Source organism: Spea bombifrons, chromosome 5 (assembly GCF_027358695.1).
Source record: "Spea bombifrons isolate aSpeBom1 chromosome 5, aSpeBom1.2.pri, whole genome shotgun sequence".
Classification (NCBI taxonomy): Eukaryota; Metazoa; Chordata; class Amphibia; order Anura; family Pelobatidae; genus Spea; species Spea bombifrons.
This window is the reverse complement of record NC_071091.1, coordinates 56,871,445-56,896,043: the sequence shown is the minus strand read 5'-3', so window position 1 is coordinate 56,896,043 and position 24,599 is coordinate 56,871,445. Positions and strand designations below refer to the sequence as shown.

The 24,599-nt window shown below is 38.9% G+C and overlaps 1 protein-coding gene across 2 annotated transcripts in view; it reads left to right on the top strand.

Moving 5' to 3' along the window:
• The window catches only part of BASP1 (brain abundant membrane attached signal protein 1), a 267,975-nt gene that overhangs the window by 226,506 nt on the left and 16,870 nt on the right, over positions 1 to 24,599 (top strand). Inside the window, exon 2 of one of the 2 annotated variants that reach the window (XM_053466321.1) lies at positions 9,424 to 9,607. The gene's annotated coding sequence lies outside the window, so the exon portion shown is untranslated. Of the gene's footprint in view, positions 1 to 9,416; positions 9,608 to 24,599 lie in introns of those variants that run through there. The other variant, XM_053466320.1, reaches the window with a different exon arrangement.

The following is a 24,599-nucleotide window of genomic DNA, read 5'->3' as shown; positions in this document are numbered from 1 at the left end:
TTCAGAAAATTACCAATATTATTTAGTGAATTAAGATTTCATCCATGAGTTTGTTAAACTGTTAGAATATGAGGCAATGGTCCAAATACAATACAAATTGAAACACATTGCCTAATGGTCCAGGCTTTTATTTTTTCCACTATAATTAGATGTCATTTATTGTATGATATTCATTGAAAAATAAATGAAAAGGGGGAACTGAGTTGATGGCCTGTGTAGTACTGGGAGATAAAGAATGCATTAGAACCATACTGGAGAACATTCAGGTTGCAGCTACCTGGAGCTGTCACCAAATCACACACACCTACTCATATTCACAAACACATATATATACACATTCATTCTAACATACACATCTAATCTCACTTACACATCCATGCTCTCTCACACACACAATTGCACATCCATGCTCACACACTCACAATTACACATCCATACTCACATGCACAATTAAACATCCATGCTTACACACACAATTACAAATCCATGCTCACACAAAATTACACATGCACATCTATGTTCAGATACATATATACCGTATTGGCTCGAATAGAGGCCGCACCCGATTATAGGCTGCACCCTAAAAGTTTGGTGCTATTTTAAAGAAAAAATATTTTTAAAGAGAAAATACACATTAGTGGAATGGAAAAACAGTATTTTACCTAATACACAGGAATACGTGTATTTTAACATTTTTGGTATCTATTATGCAGTTAGTCAGCATATGTTATATATAAACAGAAATTCTGAAAGCCAATAGTCATTTAAAGGTATATGCCCCTCTGCTCCCCTGATATGCCACTCTGCCCCCCAGATATGCTTTATGCCCCCTAGAAATGCCAATCTGCCCCTCCAGATATGCATGTCCCAGGCTTCGGGCGAAACGAATTGCGCATCCCTGCGCTGAACCCCAAATATAGGCCACACCCCCACTTTAAAGACTTAAAGCGGGGGGGAAAAAGTGCAGCCTATATTCGGGCAAATACGATATATATATATATATATATATATATATATATACAAACATATCCCCGCCCACCTCCACTTACCTCTCACCTCCCCAGCAGCTTCCTGTCTGGCAGCCTCGGTTTGACCACAGGGTCACGTTTTGTTCCTGTCTCTCCGTGCCAGTTCAAAATAGTTTAGAAAGCAGTACAGGTCGGAAGGGCCCTTTCTAAACAATTGTGAACTAGTACGCCCCAGGCCCGCTGTGACCGCTGTAGTTACGCCACTGCATGTAACTACTACTATTGATCACTCCATATACACAGGTGCAATACATGTATATCTGGAAACTTTCTGGCTTTGGCTGCCCGAAGTCCCCCTTGTGGGAGGTCCCACCGTCAGTGGATGGTCCTACTGATGTTGCAGGCAGTCCCGCTGACACTCTAGGAAAAACAGCAATTTTTGGGGCGTGTAGTGGGACCCTGAGTTCCCCCCACAGTGACCCAGAGAAGCGGTGATTTCTCAGGTATGAATACCGTATTGGCTCGGATATAGGCCGCACCCGAATATAGGCCACACCGTAAATGTTAGGTGCTTTTTTAAAGAAAAAGTTTTGTAATAAATATGCTACCACTCTGCCCTTCCCCCCGAGATATGCTGCCACTCTGTCCCCCCCACCCCCGAGATATGCTGCCACTCTGTCCCCCCCACCCCCGAGATATGCTGCCACTCTGTCCTCCCCCCCTCGAGACATGCTGCCGCTCTATCAGAGCACACTCTCGGGTGTCTGGCGGGGCTGGTGGGGGACATCTACGTAATACGCGTTGTGACAAAAGGTCTGGTAAAGTGGTAGATGGCAGGTATATTAGACTGCACTACTGGCAGTTTGTAGTCAAACAACATCTTTCCCTGGGACATATTTTAAGGCAGACTACTATTGACCAAGGCTGGTCTAATATACCTGCCATCTACCACTTTACCAGACCTTTTGTCACATACCAATAGTGCAGTTTGTAGTCAAACAACATCTTTCCCTGGGACATATTTTAAGGCAGACTACTATTGACCAAGGCTGGTCTAATATACCTGCCATCTACCACTTTACCAGACCTTTTGTCACAGCGTATACAACTTCCAGTGCCTGCACTCAGCGGATGTCCCCCGCCAGCCCCGCGAGACACCCGGGAGTCTGCTCTGGTAAGTCTTGGGGGCAGAGGTAAAACACATCGTGCGGACGTTCACCGGCTGCGGCGATGCAAGCGTAAACAACCTCCGCTGCCGGCACGTCTGCACGATGTGCTTTAACAATCTCCCTTGCCGGGACTCCCCTCGTGGTGAACGTCTGCGCGATTCGCTTAGACAACCTCCCGTGCCGGCACTCCCCCCGTGGGAAGTGCTGGCAGGGGAGGCTGTCTAATCGCATCGGAGTGTAGGATGCAGGTCCCCTGCACCGCTGTGGGGATCTGTATCCTAACCCTGCTGCCTGCCCGGCGCCCAGAACTGCAGGTCCTGGGCGTCGGGCGATTTGAATTGTGCATTCCTGCGCTAAACCCCAAATGCGGCCTATATGTTGTCTTTACAACAGGGAAAATAGGCAGACTAGATGGGCCAAATGGTTCTATATTTCTATAAGTTATCTATCAATTTAAAAAATCATGGTTGGACATGATCCACTATGGACTGCATCTGACCTGTAGTCCTCCAGTTAAACATAACAAACTTTTTAGTTCCAGTGGTACCCCAGACTTGTAGTAAACTAATTTTACACATTGCAATAGCAAAAACATACAATTCCTGTTTTTATTCCCCATAATATTTTTCTGTTTCATTAAAGCAGATAATCTGGTTACCTGTTCCTCTTTTTAAACTTCCTTTTTCTTCTAGAATTTGCTGTGCTAGATATATTAATGGAGAACTGTAATCTTTCCCTGAAAGTGCAGAGGATTCCTTTTCCCTTATTCTAAATCAAATAAAATTATAAATAGGAGGACACCTGCTAATAATTGCATTTTTTATAGTTCAAGATCATTACTAATGACGCAGTGTATTCGCAATTAGCAACATGTTAATTGTGCACGCATCTTCCCATTATTTAAGAAAAAGGTTCAAATAATGTTCGCATGAATTAATGTTTCTGCTGGTCAGTATTTCCTCACCATGTTGCGAGAACACACAGAAACAAATACAGCAACGTATTCTGAAGACATATCACCCCCACACATACTCCTGCTTCTGAATCTGCTCTAGTTTCCATAGCAACTAAAAGATCATTATTCCAATCACACTACTCTCTGTGCTCAGAGTTCCTCTCTCATCAGGGGGGAAAAGCATACTCACAGCTACACACTGCTAATATGCGTATTTCAAAATGCAACAATTGTCTGTGGGGAAGGAGGTACATCTCAAGCAAATATTTATTAGCAAGAAGTAGTTACAGAAAACTAGAGTGGGCCCAGGGCCGGTCTTACTGCCAAGCATCACCCCAGGAAATACCACCAACGCGTGGAAGAAGGTCTGGTACTTGTCAGAGACACAACAGAAGCCCCTCCAAAGCAAAGGAGCTATGTCTATATTTGCATTCTATAAAAACACATGGTGGGAACCACAAAAAGGTTTCTTGTCTCATACCTTTTGGTCAAGGACTGGCCCTGAGTGTGCCATATTTTTAAAGGCCAGTCATGGGTCCAAGGCTCAAGATCTGCAACATTTGCTTTAGTTGTATAAATTATATTTGTGATTGCAGTATATTTAGTCAGGAGGTAATTTCCGAGATATACCCCTTGCGAGTATTTAAGGGGAACTATGATGAGAACTATATTAAGATGGATCTCAAAGTGCACATACTTTACTGGGAAAATGCAGTGCCTGAAAGAAATGTGATGCCTTCTAAAGTTCATCTTCTTGACTTGGGTAAGATCACATACCTGGGAAGTCTCCTAGTTTGACCCAGAGTCTCCAGGCAAAGAGAGGGTCTGCTTTTGCCCACTTAATACTATCTGGATCTAGCCCCATCCCTATGGACAGCTCACACATGGCTAGCCATATCCCCACACAAAGCTATCCCCCTTAAAGGGAGAGATCTGGGTAGCCTACCATGGGACATTTCCATGAATGGTCACTACTACTTTTGATGCAGGAGAGACTGCCTGTGACCCTATAGGAATTAGTGGAAATACAGTTTAGTTTGTTCTGATGAACTTCCATCTGTAGACCAGTAAGTTGCCATTGTAGGGTCTCGTAATATTTTGGCTTACTTCCCTTGCTCAAACAAAACACTAAGCTGACTCACAATGGCAATGCCAATTTTTTTTTTCCATGTGATTCCAGCAAAACTCGAGGACACTGGGGTGTGCCGCCTTTAACAATAGAGCACAGAACTGCTCAAGGCCCTGGAACACTTCAGAGAGCATGATGCCACACACTGCCCTGCTCCTAATATATTGCTTTAGGTGGGTTGCTTTGTCAGGTCCCATTCCTGGTGGAATAATGACTTGGGCTTCCTGGTGCCTAGTTATTGCAATGATGTCACTGTGATAGGGGGGTAGGACTTGCTGACAAATGGAGACATTTGTGTGCAGCTTTGTGATCAGTTGATATGGAATGACATCTCTCCTGTACTCTTGGAACAGGCTGTTGTCTGGAGAGTTTATTCTGCTGACTAATACATATAAATTTGGCAGTAAAAACTGAATGTTGCACAAGTGCCAGTCACTATCAATCCGTGTCATTTTGAAAAACAGTATACAGTTTTGTTTGGAAATTAAAATGACCACACAGAACTCAGGTCGGACCTAGGTCTGGAGCCCAGTAAGAACTATGTCTCTGGACCTCTTGTGAATGCCTCTCCTTCCTAGTATAGCAGATAACATCCATTCTGCTCAACCAGTAAGCCCCTTATTTTTGCTGTGAAGAGAACCTCACGTTACCACACCCTAATAGCTCAGAGCCCTTTGAATCCGCCTAGACTGCCTATATAGTAGAGCTTCCCTGGCAAAAATACTGAAAAATAGGCTTACACCCTGTCATATATTGTCTTAAATCTGCCCAAAACAGAACAAAATGTACCGTATTTCCCCAAGTATAAGAAGCTCCCATGTACAAGACGCATCTTCATTTTGGGGGCCGAAATTTTTTTAAAAATATTTTACATAAAGTTATTGTACTGGCTGCCTGGGCATGATATGAGTGTGATTGATGTTAGCTGCTAGCAATTGTTAGCAATCGCACTCCTATCATGATCAGGCAGCCAGTACATGCACATCACTTTCAGCCTCCCTGTGCCCCCTCCACACGCATCCATGCTAAAACACACCCACCCACATATATATATATATATATATATATATATATATTCATTTACTCCCTCACCCTTACCTGAACTGCAGATCTTCTGGTGCGGCTCGCAGACTTCCGTGAGGGCCGCTGTTTCCCTCTCCGTTGATCGAACAGGAACTGAGCGGAGTCACGTGAATGTACATCACATCACATGGCTCCGCTCAGTTCCTGTTCCTGTGTCGCCACGACGGATCAAGAGACGCTACTGAACAACAGAGAGGTAAGCAGCGGGTCCCCTTTCCGGAAAAAAAATAAATCTACCACCACTGTATAAGATGCATCCAGTTTTTAGACCCCAAATTTTTCTAAAAAAAGGTGCGTCTTATACATGGGGAAATACGGTAATTTATAGTGCTTTTAATAACATACATCTTAGCACATAATACACCACATATACATCTACCAGGTGTGTTAATATTCCAAGAGGATCATTGCCTTTTGTATCCTACTGTATTATTTCTCCACATTTCACATACCTGGATTGTAGGAATCTAACTTACGTAATTAATAAGCACCCTATAATAATTATTACGGCTATAATTATATTATTCTAAGCCAGCAAGTTGAGAGTAATGGCTCAATGTTTTTTGTGCCTAGCTGACTATGGTTATTTTTAATATATGCTTACTTTGAGACAAAGTACACATTTTAATAGAATATTTTATTTGCCCCAATATGTAGCACAGTGCAGACACAACACATGAACAGTAAGTGGTGTTATAAGAATTCCCAAATGGTTTGATAGAGCTCCCTTGATGGTGTGTCATGTTCTCCCCAGAGGTAGCCATCCTGTAATTCTATAGCCCTTTTGTTAAATTATACACAGCCGACATCCTACAAGAAAGAGTGTGCTAATGTGGTTCCACAACTGCGGGAAAGCTACCTATTAGGTTCCCTTGATCAACACGATGTAACAACCTATCAACTGATGTCAGCCATTTTTACATCCTGTAAAGGGAACCCTTAAATGTGTCTACATTCACTTTACCTGCAATCACAATGCATATATTATCCCAATTCCCAGTGCCGTCTGAGACAAATGCTTTGAAACACATTCTTTAAAAAGTGAAATTCTTGTTGCTTTTTAAATAATTCTAGGAAACGTGTTGACTAATCACAATATTTCACAATATTTCAGACAATATATATACATATCTATCTATCTATCTATCTATCTATCTATCTATCTATCTATCTATCTATCTATCTATCTATATATATATATGTATATATATATACACACAAAACCCTCCCCAAGCTGGTAGTCATGTTTAAATAATTGATTCTGCCACAACATTTAACCAGTGGTCTTATGACCATAGCAACCAACTGAAGCATCCCATTGTTGCTATGGTGATAAGACTTCTTTTAAAAGACTTTATATATCTAACCTCCTGTTGTAAAAAGAGGGTTCTGTGCTCTGTAACGACACGCATATATACACAGTATACGCAAACATATTTTCAAAAGACATTGTATAGAAAATTTGTGTTATTCATGCAGTACACTGAACCATAGAGAGGTAGTACATAAGGCTAATTCTGCACTTTAATTCATATATGGTGTACCTATCTGCTTTTAAATCACAGAAAGTGAACTTTATACCATGCAAAATCCACTCTCTTCTAAAACCAACAAGAGCGGGGTAAAAGGTTAACTTCTTACAGGTTTTAGAAGACTGTTTAAAGGTTGTGTTATTTAAGAAAATATTTTAATTGCAGATATACTCGTTTTGATTTATTGCTTTGAATTTTTTTTTTTAAGTAATCACCTCACCCAGATAAGTGAGTCTGGGTGCTGGCGGGGTTAATAAAAGATAAGTGTTTAAAAGCGAATCATTCAATTAGTTACAGCAAACAAAATAAAACAAAAAGTTTACCTTCTTTGTGTGCTCTTTTTTGGCTTTGTGAATCATTAACTAGGGAGACGTGTTCATACTGACCCAGATTAGAAAATTATTTCTTATTATTAAAAAAAAGAATAATTTAAAGTATAATGCACAGATAAAGGAGACATTTTTAGTATTTTTATAACTAAATGCAGCGCTAGAAACCTCATTACTGTTAAATCCTCAAATCGTTCCCATTAATAGTTATATAATCATATTAAATTTGCCACATTCATGATTTTTCAAGCCACGCTAAGTTGTCATGTAACACAAAAGCAGGCATTGAAAGGTTGTTGCCACAAAGAATTCAAAAGTAAAAGGTATTTTAGTAATTAAACCTTCAGAATAAGTAATACCACATATGATGAGCTTTAGTTACATGGTTAATAACCAAAACGTGCTTTAGTTACATGGTTAATAACCAGAATTGCCACCTTGCTGGTATTTCACCGTATGGTGCAGAGACACACTATAAAAACTACGCAGCTATACATTTGCTCAGCACAAAAATTACACAAACAATCATACGCAAATGTCTATATCAACTGAAAACCCAATATTTCACCTATGTTACCATGACGGAAAATGAATTATTTCTGTCACACGGTTTTCTGTCACACCATTTTCCTGACGGAACTGACATACTGTTGTTATGGCAACTACAGAACGTCTCCGTATACACCAGCCTTTTTATAGCTCTTTTTAAAAAAAAAACAAAAAAACATCTAAATGGTCCATCTGCGCAAAGCAAAATCATCCATCTAACGTCTATCTAATTTATATTCCAGCCAGAATCATCAGTTTTTCGAAATTATTTTCATGGACTAAACAATACATCTATATTCAAATAAAATATGGATGCCCATGCAGTGAAGTAAGCTCAGGAGTCACAGATGGTTCAGGGCAACCAGGCCCAGAGGACAGTAGGTCTGTCTCCCTAGCCAGCTGTACCCGGTAGCCAAGTGAGAAGTATGGGATCATTGGGTACCATTCTCTTCCCTGTTCCCTGACCACGCTGAGACATAACATAAGATATTACCCTAAAACTAATATAAAATGTGCAATATGTGCCATTTAGGACCAACAGCCCCAATATGAATGATCTCTATACATGTTTTAAAATACTTCCACATGCATGTACCCGTCTTACAGCTTACTGTACAGAATGGCCTAGACAAATGAAAGAGGAACATACGTACAGAGCATGACAAACCAAAACCTAAAAAAACACAACTCCATATATTAGTGGTTAAATCCATCCACCACGGTAAGCCATGCACCGGTGTACGAAATAGATTTGATGGGGGTACAGATTTCAGAACTAAATATATCCAGAATGCATGGCTTCTAACTTATCGAAAATATATGTTCCTGACGCTATCTCACCACTTTTTCACCTGTTCTATTATCCGATAAGTTCTGCAGAGGGAGCCAGAGATCTGAAAATTAAAGTTTAGCAAAGACTCACATACACACGCACAATCCTAATTACAGATGGTATTGAGGCGATCACAATTAAATAAGCACGACAAAGTTATTGGCCTGATGATTCCAGCAGCGTAAACCTTGATCTTGGAATTTTAGGAATAAAAAAAGTAATAAAACCTATCCAGTATTATATATAGATAAAATAGTTACCCTACTATTCTATTTAAGTTTCATGTTATTCCAAAAGTCATTAACTGTACTCCAAGAGGAATCCACATAGTGGCTTTGGTTGAAGCTCTGGAGTTGATCACTTGTCTAGCCAGTTAGACAGTGGCTTGCTCCTGGGCAGAAGTAATAGACAAGCACAGGACCTTCCATAGCTAGAAAGAGCTTAGGTTCAACCAAGACAATTGATGATGCCTAATGTATCAGCTCTGCTCTTGCTTGGAAAGAAACAACCATGATCCAGATCTCATATTGAGTGATCTCTCTTCTCCACTGGATTAGCACACCCCAAAAGTACAATCCATTCTTTTTGGTCCAACAACAAGGTAGAGAATGCACTTTACCAAGTAAACTGTCATTCATGATTCCAGAAACCTTCTCAATCACCAAATGTGCATGTCTTCATTTACACCTCAGATCATGGAGCTATCCTAAATCTGAATGTATGTAAGAACAGCACACAGACACTTTAATCCTAAAAAAAAGCCAGAGACTGGTTTATGGTGTGGGGTGAGGGAGGGAGAGAGAGGGAGAGAAAGAAAAGGGAAAAAGGGGGGAGACAAGGGGTGGAGAGTGAAGAGAACTAGAGGGGGAGGAGGGAGAGGGAGAAATTGCAGACAGCAGCAGAAGCATTGCTCCATCGGGCGCTAATCACTACAGTCCCAGCCACCGATCAAGGGAGACACAAGCCACCCAGACAAACCCAGGCAGGCAGTAGCCAAGCAGGAACCTCTGTGACACCAGGGCACACAAACACACAGGAACAGACACAGGACATTCAGCAAGGTAAGAAGGAAAAACACTGCCCATCACACATACTCTGAACATATTCCACCTCAATCACCCAGATCACTTCTATGAGAGCAGCTGGAACCCAGCTAGTACCTGGATGGGGTGGGGTGGGGGGATCATGTAAAAATGGGGAGAAAAGAGGAAAACTCTGTGCATTCATTTGTTAGAAGTAAGGCTACATCTTAAAATAAAAGCCACCAATGTATGCAGAAAAGAGGAACTGCAAGTGGACATGGTGCATAGGAAATGCTTAAGAAGAATCAGTGTTTTTATACAGAATCCACTTTAGGTACATTTAATTCATCGGATTAAGTGCTGCTGGATGAATAAAAATGGTGAGAGGGGCTACGTTTGGGAGGGGGCTGCTTTGGGAAAATCGAACGTCACTGTCCACATCTTAGTACAATAAGCTGCGCGTTCTCGTTAAGCGATCCGCACATATTAATCTGAAATGAGTTGCTTTTGAGGGATGGATGACCTAAATACTGTTCTTTTCGGGCATTCTTGGGCTTACAGTCGTGGATTGTGTGGCATTAGAGTATGCGATCCGGTTGGGCGTTTCTGTGTGCGATGAATGGGTTAAAAGCCACAGCACCGTGATCAGCTCTCGCAAAAACGGTGTGATGATGAATTGGCTGTGCGATTGTAACGGCTGCTGAGGCTATCATATAGAAACACATAAAAATGTATAGAATTGGACCGATCCATATATGAACAGAATTGGACCGATCGCTCGTGTTAGCCAAAGATCGCGCTGATGGCAAAGGAATCCAATGCTTGATGCAGTCACCATGCACATGCAACAGCTGCATGCATGCAAGCGACATGCATCCGTCCAGGAGACCTGCTGCCGCCCCCATTGCCCCGTTTCCCACTGTCTGGTCGAGCGTTATTGATCAGCTCGTTTTTTTCCATTAATGCTTTAATTAAAAATGGGTGAATGCAGCTATCAGATCTGGGCTAGTGATCTGTTGTGACTCACATGAATGCATCGGGAGATGAAAAAAACAAAACAACAAATAGGCTGCCGTGTATGGTGTCGGTTAATGAGATCCACGGTAACGAAGTGATGAACACTGCAGTGGGCATCAATGGGTCTTTACTGTAATTATCAATTCCTTTGTCTTTGGCTCACGCATGCCCACATGCACGGGGCGTGGTGAGCTGCCGCCTGCCCTACACGTAGCTCTCCCTGGTACTCACACTGTAATATGGCTGTCAATCTGGCAGGATGCTGTCAGGCACAGGGTACCATTTTGATTGCATGGATGCACAATCTACATTAGGCTTCATTCTCATTCTCTGCAGTGTGCATTAGGAATGTATAGTGGGAGGGGGTATATAATCTTCACTACATTATTAATGCACACTGCCAGTCATTATATATATATATATATATATATATATATATATATATAAAATTAATCTCTCTGTGTATATTTTTTTCAATTAGGGTGTGTTTTCCTATATTTTTGCTGTCTATTCAACTGACCACATGGATGCCAAATGGGTGTCAGCCTCTTTGATACCGAGAGCCATATTAAAACTCTCAAGCCCACCACCATAAAATGGAGGGCTTGCCACCTGTCACGCCGCCGTGACGCGGCATGCAACCTTTAAGCTTAGCCGTATCGCCAATTGTACAACTTAACCCCTTAGTTGCCACCACAATTAGAAGGGACAGTTTGCGAAAAATCAGCGACACGTCTGCGTTCGTTGGAGACAGAATTTTAATCATGAATGGCTTCGTTTTCTAGCGTGGGGCTTCAGAGTTCATTATCTCTGAACTATTGAATTATTCTAAAGATGTGTGTAGGAATCCTTTTGTGTGGCAAGAAATAATAAAAAAAACCTGAATATTAAATAATTTAAATGTCTGAGACGGTAGGAGAAGGTAGGACAGGGCAATATATTAATACCACAGGCTATGTAAGATGGCCATTTTCCATATAATTATTCCTGGTATAAGGTTGGAAGCTGCTGCAGTGAGCGCTTTACAATAGCTTATATTACTAGAAACACAAGAGCCATCTATTCTGTCCATTTTGCTACCTGCTTTAAGACTTACAACTTACTCGGTCCTTAGCCTTTCCTTAAGTCCAGAACAGCTATACAAATACCCGTGCAGGAGAGCATTGGCAGTGAGGACAGATTTTAAGATTTTGGACCTCTTATGATTTGACTTACCTGATACCTTGCATTGAGCAGGTTGTCTTCAATAGGGTAGTATGGGACATATATCAACCTGCCATATGGCTTGTCTTGGATTTGGGGTTCTTACATTCCCTTACTCTGTTACTACTGTGACTTATGCTTAGAGACCATTCTGCTTATCTACCTCGCTCTTGGTGAAGAAGTATTTTATATCGTTGATGTTTGAGCTTCTAATTTTATTCTCTGACTTGTTGTCCAGGAATGTATCCTCCTTTGTTGAATATGCAATGGAATTTTATGATTTATACAGATGGGTCTTTTTTTTGTACATAGTTCTTTTCTGTTAAACTGTAATGCTTTTCTCTTGAAATAATTGGAATGGAATCAAACCCAGATGAGATGAACCCAATTGTTTGTGACATGTGGTGCAGTAAAGGATCTTGGGTTTGGCCCAATTCTTTTGTGTTTCGTTTAATCAATATAAAGTTAAACCTTTGAAATAAAAACAGATTTGCTATTTCTTGGTGAAAATAATAACATTTGGATTATAAAAAAACACATTATTGTCTGAATGCTAGCATGGGTTTCAGGAATATATATATCGATCCCATGGTAACATCCTGCCGTGAAGATGAATCTCTTAAAATGACTCTTATTGTCCTATTTAGCGATCCCTCTACTATTGTTTTCAATGGTTTCACGTGATTACTTGGCAACAGATTAATTTTGGCTTCTGGATATATTGCGTAAGCTTTGTATATTTTGTCTTATGATGTATTAGTCATGTGGTAGTTACTAGACTAGAGTTTTATGCTATTATGTTCCTAGGCACAATGTTATTGACATATCTTCCCTAACACTTACTTACATTCTGTAAATCAAGAAAACTACCCCTATCTTATCTACCTACCTACCTGCTGCAGGTGTAAGTCATTCCTATATCTGTGTATTGAACCGTAACCATGTGCCCTCAGGTAAACCATGTGTTTCATAAGATTAGTCACTTAATGAAGAATTTCAGCCAGACATTTGAACTCAGGACAATTTGAGTCCTGTTGGACCTACTTGGCTCCAGCTTGGCTGAGACATGGTGTACTCAATAATTACCTAGCAGTTCTTCCTTTCTATCAAGGATGCAGGATCCAGAATTTTGCCAAAGTAACTATACATAACCATGTCATTTTGAAGCACCAGTAAATTAATCTGTAGGGTGGGGATTGTATTTGTTTCGAGAACAGCCCTAGGAGGTTTAAGGTTTCTTAGCCCAATCAATGTTTAAGGTACCTTCCTCTTCCTCTGCCAACTATAACAGATTTGTAACTAAATAAATGATTCAAATCCTTCATTCTTAGTACTTTTAAATATCCAATCCCTTCCCAGAAATGCTACATTTTCCCACATTTATTATTTCTGCTGGGAATACTTAATTGTCACATGGCACAAATACATGCACCGATAGGTTCTTGCTATAGAAGCTGAAAAAACTTAAAGATGGCTAAATTTCAGTGTTTGTCTACATCAAAGTTATGTATAAACCTCTGCTGAATGTTGTAGGAAACCACTGCACATTGCAAAATAATGCTATGATACAAGTGAAAATCACAGAAAACACAAATGTAGTAAATACAGTGTCTTTTCACAAAGGCACACAAATACTTTTATAAAGAATGTGGCATTTCTTCATTTAGTTGTATTGTAAAATTGAATCTTGTTAATACATTGATATTTCTATATGAAAGAAAAATATATCACAGGGGTGTTAAATAATACCGTTGTAAACTACACATTGATTGGCTCATTTTGATATTGAATTACTTTAACTGGTTTTAAGGATCTTACAGCATACACATTCATTTTAACTGTTTTTTGCCAAAAAAAGATGTGCCATAAGAAGTGTTCTGGAAACTGGTCGATTTATTAGTTTTATCAGTTTGCGTTTATAAATTTACAGTAACCATCCAATTCATTGCATACAATACAAAGAACTGCTTGGGAAACTGTGGGAGACGTGGGAGAAGTATTCATAAATTATCTTTCCTTATCAGTTTTTCAGTTCAGTCTTTTTGTTCTCAACGTAAAAAATGTTAGGTTTTCATGATGTTATGGGATTTTTTGCCCTGTGAAACTTTAGGAATTGCTTATTTAAGTGGAGAAGTTAGACATCAAGGAGGCCTGTATGTCTGTTATATGATGTATGGTACCAGCTAAAATCCACTTCTGGCCGATACGACTGATGGAGGATATCGGAGTCCAACGTCAGTTAAGAAAAGACCTATTTTTCATAACTGTGTGGAAAACAAAAATATGAGGGTTTTGTAGTGAAGTCTATTAATTCCTCAAGGATGCTGAATATGTGAGGCAGGGGTAGTCTTTAGGCCTCCAGGCATCCTTTGCAATACCCACAAAAATCCCCATAGGGAACTCATAAACACCCACACATTCACACTAATATATATATATAGGAAATACACGCCACTAACAATAATACAAGCATTCATGGCACATATTCATGTATGCACACAAATATTGTTGCAAACACATACATACATCTGGTACGCATTCATATACACTGTAAAATCCATTTGATTATTCACACACATAAAGAAACCGATTTATGCACACCAAATATAGCCACATTCATTCACACATACAGTTTCCAAAATGCATTTTATAATGCTTTTTCCATTTAGTTTTTTCAAGCATGTAGGATGCTGGTGCCCTATGGGACCTGCTAAGAGAAAGGCTAGCAGGTTATCACACTTTTTGCCCCACAGTGCCCCCCATTGCATTCTACATTGATCTGTGGATGTACATTGTGGCCACAGTGAAATCTACACCCCCTAACTCAAGGTGCCAATGCAGTCACACATTCCATAGCAGTAAAGCCAATCCTAATGTGAAGGATGATATATTGGATAGCTTTTGCTGTATTTAATGAAGCAGGGTCTATTTCCTGGGGGATGCTATAAAACCCACAAACAAAAAAGCTTAAAATCAGTTAGATATGCTTCATTGAGTAACACAGCTATTGAAGATGTTGCTGCAGTGTAACTTCCATGTTGCATCATATAATTTAGCCCTTTATAGATTTAATGTGGGCTTCCAGACTAATGGATTTGGAAGTGTCTCGTAAGCTTGATACGGTGCACTCACTATGACATGCAGGCAGTTGCCTTTGCGAGAGACAGAAATAAATGTGAGAAAGCAGTGTAGCAACTTGAGGATTTAATGAGACCATTACATTGCCTCACAGACAAAATGGTTGACAGCTTCAGTTCACACTATAAAGATACAACATTGCCTGTTCAATTGGCCTAACAATATGCGTCTCCTACCATTTTTTTGGAAGCCAACAGCATCTCCAAACATTGGTGAATCGGATTTAACCATTTTACGTTTTCAATTCACTCATGATTTGCTTTATGACCTAAATACATATCTGAACAGATCACGGACTTTTTATATGACATGTTATCATAGAATCAGAACTGAAGAAATACTTTGACAGCACAATGCTCAAAAAACAACCTGAAAAACATTTTTTTTACAACCTCATTTTTAACCCGTTAAAACCTTCATGACGTTCCATGCCATCATGAAAAAAGTTGCCCAAAAACCTATCATGATGACTTGGAAGGTCAAAGAAAGTAGTTGTATGCTCTTCCATTCACATCGCTATCCGGTGGTTCACCTGAGGAATTTCCATTTATGATCCCCAAGCCAGAAGTCTAGCACCATCATGGATGCATTTGTGTAAAAAAAATTATTACAAAATAAAAATAAAACTTATACTGGATCAACATGAACAGTGGCTCCACCATTAACTTGCAAAAAAAGACTTTCATTATTAATGGATGATGCCTTGCATTCTCAACGAACTTGAAGATCCATTCATAGGTAGTGAATGCTTCTGATCAATCGGAGACTAATCAGCAGCCTCAATAAAGTGAAAAAATTAACAAAAATAAAATATATATTTTTATATATATAATGAAAAGAACCGTTATCCAGTTGTCCATTAATTGTAGTTCCCTGTTCCTTGCACCTTAGGCAATCCTCGGGAACCGTCATTAACCCTTCTAGTGCCGGAAGTCATGCAAGCTTCCTTTATGAATGGATGCATCGCGTTGTCAATGAATGTAATGCTCTATTCATGTAAAGTGAGTTCTCCTGATCTGTCACACTAAAAATATTAATCATAATTAAATAAATATATAAAGTAAAAAATTAAAATATAAGTTAAGCCAAAACCAGCAATCACCCACCTGCAAATTAAAATCTATAACATGTACACACAAACAATACACAAATGTAACAAATAACAAAAATAAGTTGAAATACCCTACACCTACATTATTATTATTATTAATTTTAGAAATGGGCTGATGCCAGCCTTTTGACTTTTCTCATGCACCCACTTTTGTGGATTACAAATTCACATCACCCTCAGCCAAACAGATAATAAGGGTGATGGAAGTTGTGGCTCACAAAAGCAGGTGCACGACAAAAGCAAAAAGGCTAGCACATTTGTGAAAATGTCCCAAATGAGACATACGCAACACATAATTAAATTTGAAAATTGGTTTGGAAAAAGTTTGGCAAAGGGCATGTTGTGCCCTGTAACTTCCAAAACCTATATAAAACGTATACATGTGGGGTATTTGTGTAATCTGTAGATGCATCCGGATATATTTTGGTGGGTTTCTCTGCAGTTGCATGTAACCTCTGCAAAAAAACAAAAATGAATGTTAAATGCCAGGGATTGGTGGAAAAGGGAACCAACATGTTGTGCCCGTAACTTCAAAAAAACATAAAAAAACCTATACATGTTGGGTTTTTTCAACTTCAAGACACATTCATATATTTTGTGGTATTTAGGTCAACTGAACTAATATATATATTGTTTTTTCAAGGACAGGTAAACCATTTGTGTGGGTGCACGAAAAAATTTAAATGAAGAATCATAGTTAATGAAACACTGTAAAAATACTAAAAAAAGTCAGGTTTTTGGGCACAAAAACACTAAAGAAGGGGTTAATTTTATTATTGAGCATGTTTCCCAACGTCCCTATCTGTCTCTGCAGCTTTAAACTGAACAAAGAACACCAAGTGATGTGTTGTATTGTATCAATGTTTAAAATGCCTAACTGAATGCTGAATAGGGGAATGCCTGTGTTTGCTTATTATGTGTTTATCTTACGCAACCTGTTATGTTGTTACAGAGCAGTTATTTGGTATACTTCTTAAATCATACTCATGCTAATATAAAATAGGCTTAGCAGGTTCTGCCACCAAATCTATGGGGACCTACGCAGAAAAATAAGAAATAATTGCCATCTTGCTGATGGTGGTATTGTAGGCAAAAACCCAGCCACTGCTAGGTTCACAGTCCTATAATACATCTCCAAAAGTGCGATGTGTACTATCAGGGATGTGCAGTTTTTGGCAGGCTTGGGGGGGGGGGTAATTCCCTTTGCACTTAGTTACCATGGACACATTACAACATAAATGCTCTCACTATACGCTGCACACAAGCATATTATGTATGTCTTCCTTAGAGTTTATGCATACCTCCCAAACCTAAAGGCCGCCATTGATTTTAGAGGAGGTCCGCAGCTGGTCCCCACTAGATCAGCTACACTGACAATCAGGACTGTCCTCTGAAAAACAGGACAACACTTAGCCTTTTGTAGCAGTGAGGCCTGCAGGAGAAGTCCAAATTGTTATAAGAGGCACTACTTGTTATGGGCTGTTTAACCATTGCACAGCACTAGGGAGTACGGTGGTGCTATAAAATCAATAATAGCATGACAATGTAGAGGAATTACAAATTGTGTCAAAATAAAAAGGGCCTGCACAGAATGCCCAAGTATTTAGAAAGGAGCAGGTAACAAGTGACTGATGTGTGATTTCTTATGCGGCAAGCATGGCCACTACCGACAATTCCAACTCTCAGTTGTTTGATGGAGGGAGCTTTTGCTTACAATGCCTGCTATGTACACAACAGATAACATCAATATATTCTGAAATGAACATATTGTTAAAAATGTCAATAGTTTGGATGTTTAGAGTTTTAATCTGGATATGGTCATTTCTGGAATTTGTGAATTCAGTAGTAAATATTTTATGATCCATCCGCTCACACAATCATACTAACACTCTTCTCTATCGAGCAGCACAGTTCCCATAAAATAAGCTTCTGGTTAAAGATTGAATATTTGTCAGTTCGTCTCATTTATATATGTGTTGACACAGACTCACATGTCTAAAGTTTGCTTAGCAATCTGAGGTAATTATTTACACTTATGATAGGTTATTATTTTAAAACACAGTTTTGTTTGCAGAGACTCCAGAAGGCAAAGTTAGCACTGGAAGATGCATGATTACAAAAATTACAGAAGTATCTTTTTCTCCTCTGAAAATATGTTTTTATCTTAGCAATCAAATTTGTAACCCTGCTTTATAATGCAAACTGCCCCAGGGGTATATAATGCATGGAAGCCAAAAATATATATATATACACGCAATACACATATATATTATTTTCTACATAATTAGTTATACACTCCCTTTTTTTTTCGTAGTGTAGCAATGTGTAACAGTAAATGGATTCCACAATAATAGCTCCGGTTTAAAGTGTTTACAGTGATTGTCCAAATAATCTCATGCTGATAATGCGGGGTTATTTCCAGAGAGCTGTTCACATGCCTCTGCATATTAGGATTTTACATTGCATTAACCCCTTTAGGGCTAAAAAAAAAAAAAAAAAGATAAAGCAGTGCAGGGGAATAACTATTTTTTCAACCCCATTTTCTTTATCGTTTGTTATAGTTTCCCGTTGACATACTCTTTGTAATCACTGATCGCTAATCTAATGTGTTAAGTGGTGTTAATTGAAATGTACGATGGAGACTGTTCCAAAGGGGTCTGTTCACTAATGGAAGAGTCGTCAGGAGAGTTATGTGTCATCTCCCTGACCTCGCTATATGAAGGTTCAAACCCCAGTGAGCTTCTGTTGCAGGATTAGCTTGGCTGGCCATGTATAATTATGCATGTTAAATTAGTGAGATCACGGTTTCAATTATGCATTATACGGGGCCAGTTTAGCTTTTTGTTGAAGAAACCCTCCAGAGAGTTAAAATCTTAATTGTAATGTAAACTCCTCATTTAGTGAATAAATCCCAATGTCTTCACAGATTATATTTGGAAGCAAAAAGTCTGGTTATGTTTAAATATATTTTATGCATATATACACATGCATGATTTTAATAGCGTTCGGACTGAAATTTACTGTCAGCCTTATACAATCCTTATGGGCTGAACTAACCTCACTCTCTAAAGCTCGGCCGTTGCTACATTGGAGAATTTAATAGCGTTTGGAGCTCGGTAATCCTCCGAAATCACCTCAATAAAGCCTCTGTAATTTGCAACCATAAGGGACGTTAGAAGGAATAACAGGAAGGAAAAGAATCTGTCTCTTTCCTAAATACACATGAAATGTTACAGTATGTTTGATGTACTCCCGACGAATAGTAAAATAGGAAGATTTGCATGTCGGACACAAAACCACCATTCTAAAGATATACAGGAAACACTAACACTAATGGGCATCAGTTCAAGTAGTATTGAATCTCTTCTTGTGATCCGCTTTCGCACAAGAATATTATTTTGCCTCACACAGGGTGTCCTGGCAGTTAGGAGACACAAGAATGGCTTCAGTACAAATGCATAGTAATGCTTTGGGCCCAATTGGCAAAGTACCAGCGCTACACAATTTAGGGTATAATAGGGGTTATGTATAAAAAGTACAGCGTTTGAAAAGTGGTCTTATCACCGTAGCAGTCAGTATATTGGTCAGCAGGAGTCAGGGATATAAAGTAACCGCTATCCTGCAAAGTATTTTGTTCTGTAAAAACTCACGCAAGAGTATACAAATAAACTCCTAAAATGAGCAAACTCACAGAAACATTGGAGCAGTTGAGGAGCTTATACTAGCCATGTAGGCAAATTACATGCCAATTGGGTGTTTTAGGTTGATCTGTAACTGCTTGTGAAAAGAGAACGTTCACCCAAATATAGCACTTCTGAATTTATAATTCTCATTTTCTTCATCTAATTTGCTTCTAACTGTCCAGAAATGTTATATCTAGAACTATATCATCTATGCCTGTCCGTGTCTTTTGAATCTGATGGACAATTAGTATCTCAAGTTTCATACAGATGCAGAACACGTTTGGAGAAAGCGCATAATAACACGTTGAGGTTTAATCACTAAGCAATGACTTGTAGGTACACTGGCACAGACATACTCACTCCATCACATGTAAGCTTACCTAGCTTCAGTTCCTTGCCACACAACCACTGTGGGGGCCACTTAACGTTGCTGAGTGGACCTGTACAGTGTTAAGGGTCATGTTGGGCCAACCCTGTGAAAAGAATATAGACCTGTCCTGCTTGATGAACCTGAACCAAGCCAACCATAACATTTGAATTGCTGTCAATAGGTGTAAGGTCTACAGAACTGGCTATAGTACTGATATAACATAATGTCCTCTACCATTTACACGTTACAGTGAAGAAAGTAATGAATTACCTATAAAATCTCAATATGCGTTTCATTTTCCCCTAGACATCTTTTGCTTTTTTGTTTGATTGTGCAGCTCAAATTTTAATGAGAATCAATGACTCTAGTTTGAGTTGAAGAGAAACTTGCTTCAGGATGCCAATAAAACATCAAAGATTAAAACGCTCAACTGTGCAATTGCCTCTTTTTTATATTTTGATTGTATGGTGGACCGTGAGCATGTTGTGTAAGATGTGTTTATATTCATGCTTATTTGATGTGGAATATTCGATGTTTTTATTTCTAATCTATAATTGTTTTATTGCATGCAGACAAATCAGTGTTTATCTAGTGGTCTTAATGCGTCCTTGAGATAGTCAGTCTTATGAAGATTAAGGACGTAAGACTCACTTGCTCAGCCCAAAATTGCCTACGTCTTAGATTGTATAATCTTAATGTTAAAATTATGCGGCTTTTGCTATATAGATTTTGTTTATATTAATACTCAGGCAATATTTTCTTGTGTAAGCTTGTAAAAATATTAAGATGGTAAAATTAAAAATTCTTCTCATAAAGATAATCTGCTTTACAGTGTGAAGCCTTAGGGAATCATTTGGCTGTACTACAAGGAAAGAGAGTAGAAAGCTGATGTGGAATTTTGAAGTCGTCCTTTATAACTAAAGTTCATAAATACAACAGTTGGTTTGATGCACTAAAAGTTCCGAAAACATAAAGAGCCCAGATAAGTTTCATGTACAACCTATTTAGGAAATACAGTTGGCAAGCTAGTATGGACTAAAGCTAGAAACTGACACCTTGCCTGACTTATCAGGATTCTAGGAGTACAAGCACGAGCCAAGCCAAATTGTCCACCTCTAATAATCCCTCAGTACCTTGAACCCAAACAGTGAATATTTCACTCAGGGCAGCCCCTGAAAACCTGCGGGTGCCCAGTTAAAGAGTGATTTGACCCGCATCTATTCAGAATGTGACCAAGAATGGTGTGGAGAAGGTTAGCATGAAGACACTTATAATAATTATATAGTTGGCAGCATTATAATTTTAATTATCCAAGGATAATGTACATGAAATATTAACAATATGAGAAAAATTAATCAATATACATCCTAGTAGGATACTAATTTATGAAGTACTACATGGCAAAGCTGAAATAAATTCTGAAATGCTGCCACCTGTTATAACTACATGACCTGAAGCAGCTCAGAGTCCTGCCTAGAATCCATATGCCAATCTCAGTGTTTTCACAGCATATTAAATACTGGATACAAAAAGTAATTAACTTATTTCTGATGCAGGCGATTTTTAAGGCCAAAGTGCCCATTTAACAAATCATAATCACCATGGTTATTAAGCTACCTTGCCACTTATTTTTTTAATCCATAACTGTAAATTGTTTGAGTGTTAATATACTGTAGCAACATTGGCAGGCGTTGTACATTGGCTGTTGCACAGCTTAATAGCTCAATTCACAGTGTGAATTCCGAACATCAGCTGTGATATATCCCTGGGAAATACCAACCAATTTCTGGGTTCATACATGATAGAGTCTATTTATTAAAAAAAGGGTTTGCTGGAGAGTTGAACATTTCAGCTTACTGAAATCTCTATGCATTAAAAACAAAATGTACGAAAGCATAGGTAATATAGACTATTCCTTAAAAGTTACTAGTTTAGCTATACATTATTCACAGCTGGCTTACTGCTGTGATTTGTCCTTTAAGCTCCCTTTGTTGGAGGGACTGCTCTGTTCCTTTTAAGAATGTTGATAACCAATGTATCACTGCTCTAGAGCAGACATGGCTGACAAGAGTGGCGGTTGTCTTATTGAACAAGCAACACTACTAGTTAAGTTTGGTCTAGTTAGTAACTTATAGAACAGTGGTTCTTAAAACATAACTCCATTGTATGTATGTATGTATGTATGTATGTATGTATGCGTGTGCTATAAATATATATATATATATATATATATAAATACGGTATACTACACACACATACAAATTGCTTAAATTTTTTAAATAGAAGACAGGACAGCAATAGGAAAATGTTTTTACCCGTCACTGAAATTGTTTTTAACCGTTGCTATTTATTTAATTACTCACTATGTGCAAATCTATTGGCTGGGTTGCCAAAGGATCCGATAACAGTCATAAAACAATTAAAAATGTCAATTGTTTACTCAGTAAAATAGGTGACACCAACAGTCTTAATCACAGGAAATAATTCCAATCACGCTGACATATTCATAACTGGAGTTGGTTTTGCTTGATCCCTAAAGCTTAGACTTGCTACGAGAGCCCAATACTCTTTCGGACAATAGTTTTGGATTCTAGTACTTGAAAAGATTTGGGTGTGTCTATGTAATTTGGTTATGTTGCTCTTTAGAACCCTATTTTAATGTACACTTGTCTGGAAATTTGCTTACAGACTTGCCTTTTTGCATAGACACCCGTCTCTCTACATGTAGGCTACATCATACATAAATAAATTAATGTTGTGTCTCTGTGAATGCTTCGAGAACAGTATTTATAAAATACAAAATATAACTTGAATGGTTGGAGCAGGTTATTAAACAGTATAGTTTTTTTTTTAATTAAAATACATTTATACTTCAAAGTAGTTTTACAGTATAAGCAACTTGAGTGCCTCACATTTCCATTTTGTCCACCAAAACGGAAGTCTGTGTGTAAGTGCAGGTGAGCATGGAAGTGTGTGTGTGAGCATGCATGTGTATGTGCTTGTGTGTGTGCATGTAAGTGAAAGTAGTGTGAGGTGGAGTGGTGAAAGAGGGAGTATGTGTGTTACAATGAGTGTGTACATGTGTATTAGTGAGTATGGGTAAGTATGTGTTAGCATGTGGAAATTTGTGTTTGTTTACATATGTGTGTCATAGTGTATGTTGGAGGGCGGGCAAGAGGCAAAGAAGGCACAGGCAAGCTGTTTGGAGGCAATGATGGCACAGACAAGCTGGTTGAGGGCAATGATGACACAGAACAGCTGTTTTGAGCAAAGATGGTACAGATAAGCTATATGGGGTACTGATAAGCTGGGGGTAAAGATGACACAGGCAGGATGTTTGGGGTTAGGGTTTCTCTGAAGCTGCTTGGGGAAAAGTTGGCACTCACAAGCTGTTTGGGGCAAATGTGGCACTGTAGTTTCTAGTTACGCCACTGATCTCTGGCATGATAAATAGCTGGAGGGGGTGGTAGTTAATGGAGGGATTTCCTCCATGTATTTGCACTGGTCACAAATTCAAACGTACCTCTCATGCATTAAAGTAAATAGGATGACTGGGGTGTCCCTTTAAGCTCATTTAGAAGTATTTTATTTTGTACATGTCCCTAATGTTATCAACCCAAACCATACAGACTAGCCACTAAGGAAAGCGTCAGTCTGACTCAGGGCATGTGATCTGGATTGCAACAGGCATTTCAATTCCCTATTGTAAAGCACATGGTTCTCTGAGCCTTGTGTGAGAGATATACGCTTGCTCAAGCAAGGAGACAGGGGAGGAGAATGGCTAAACTTTACATTTTACATCGCCCAAGTGTGCGTATTTCTAAAACATACAGTAGCTGTTAACTGGATGTTAACTGTTTGCATCATTATTTTAGAAAACAATATATTCTTATTTGCATATCCCATTGTGTGCTTCAGCTAACCGTACATCATTATGTCAACTCTCAACCTATGACATTTTAGGTAGAGATTAAAAAAAAGAGAGTTGTGTTAATACAAATACTAAACAGGCAGATTTTTTTGAGTTTTTTAGCTGCAATCACTGCAGGAGGCCCACGGATACATTATCTACAGGTCAGGTTTCATTAAGCAGGTGTCATACCATTGTTATCAGTCGTAACTAATGTGATCTTGGCAGAAGGCCAACACAACCTAACTAAGGGGACTTTGAATGAAAGTCCTACAGTATTCCTGGTTGTTAAGGTGATATTGATTAAATGTCTCTGGAAAAAAAAGGACTAAATGTTGAAGTTCGCCAAGGTTTGCAGTGAAAGACAGTGTGATCATCCTAATTAGCTCAAAAGTTATTTCAACTCTAGACTACAGTGTAGAGCAATGACACACAAACTTGGGAACAATGTCAGACTCACCATGGCAATTGATGGTATTTGTGGGCAAAATCTATAAAATGAAGCTTATTGGTCTGAGGTACCAGTCAGCAAAGCGCTGTTCAGTCTGTGAAGCACTGTTGAGTCCCCACTTTGTCAGGAAAGTAGAACCATGTAATGT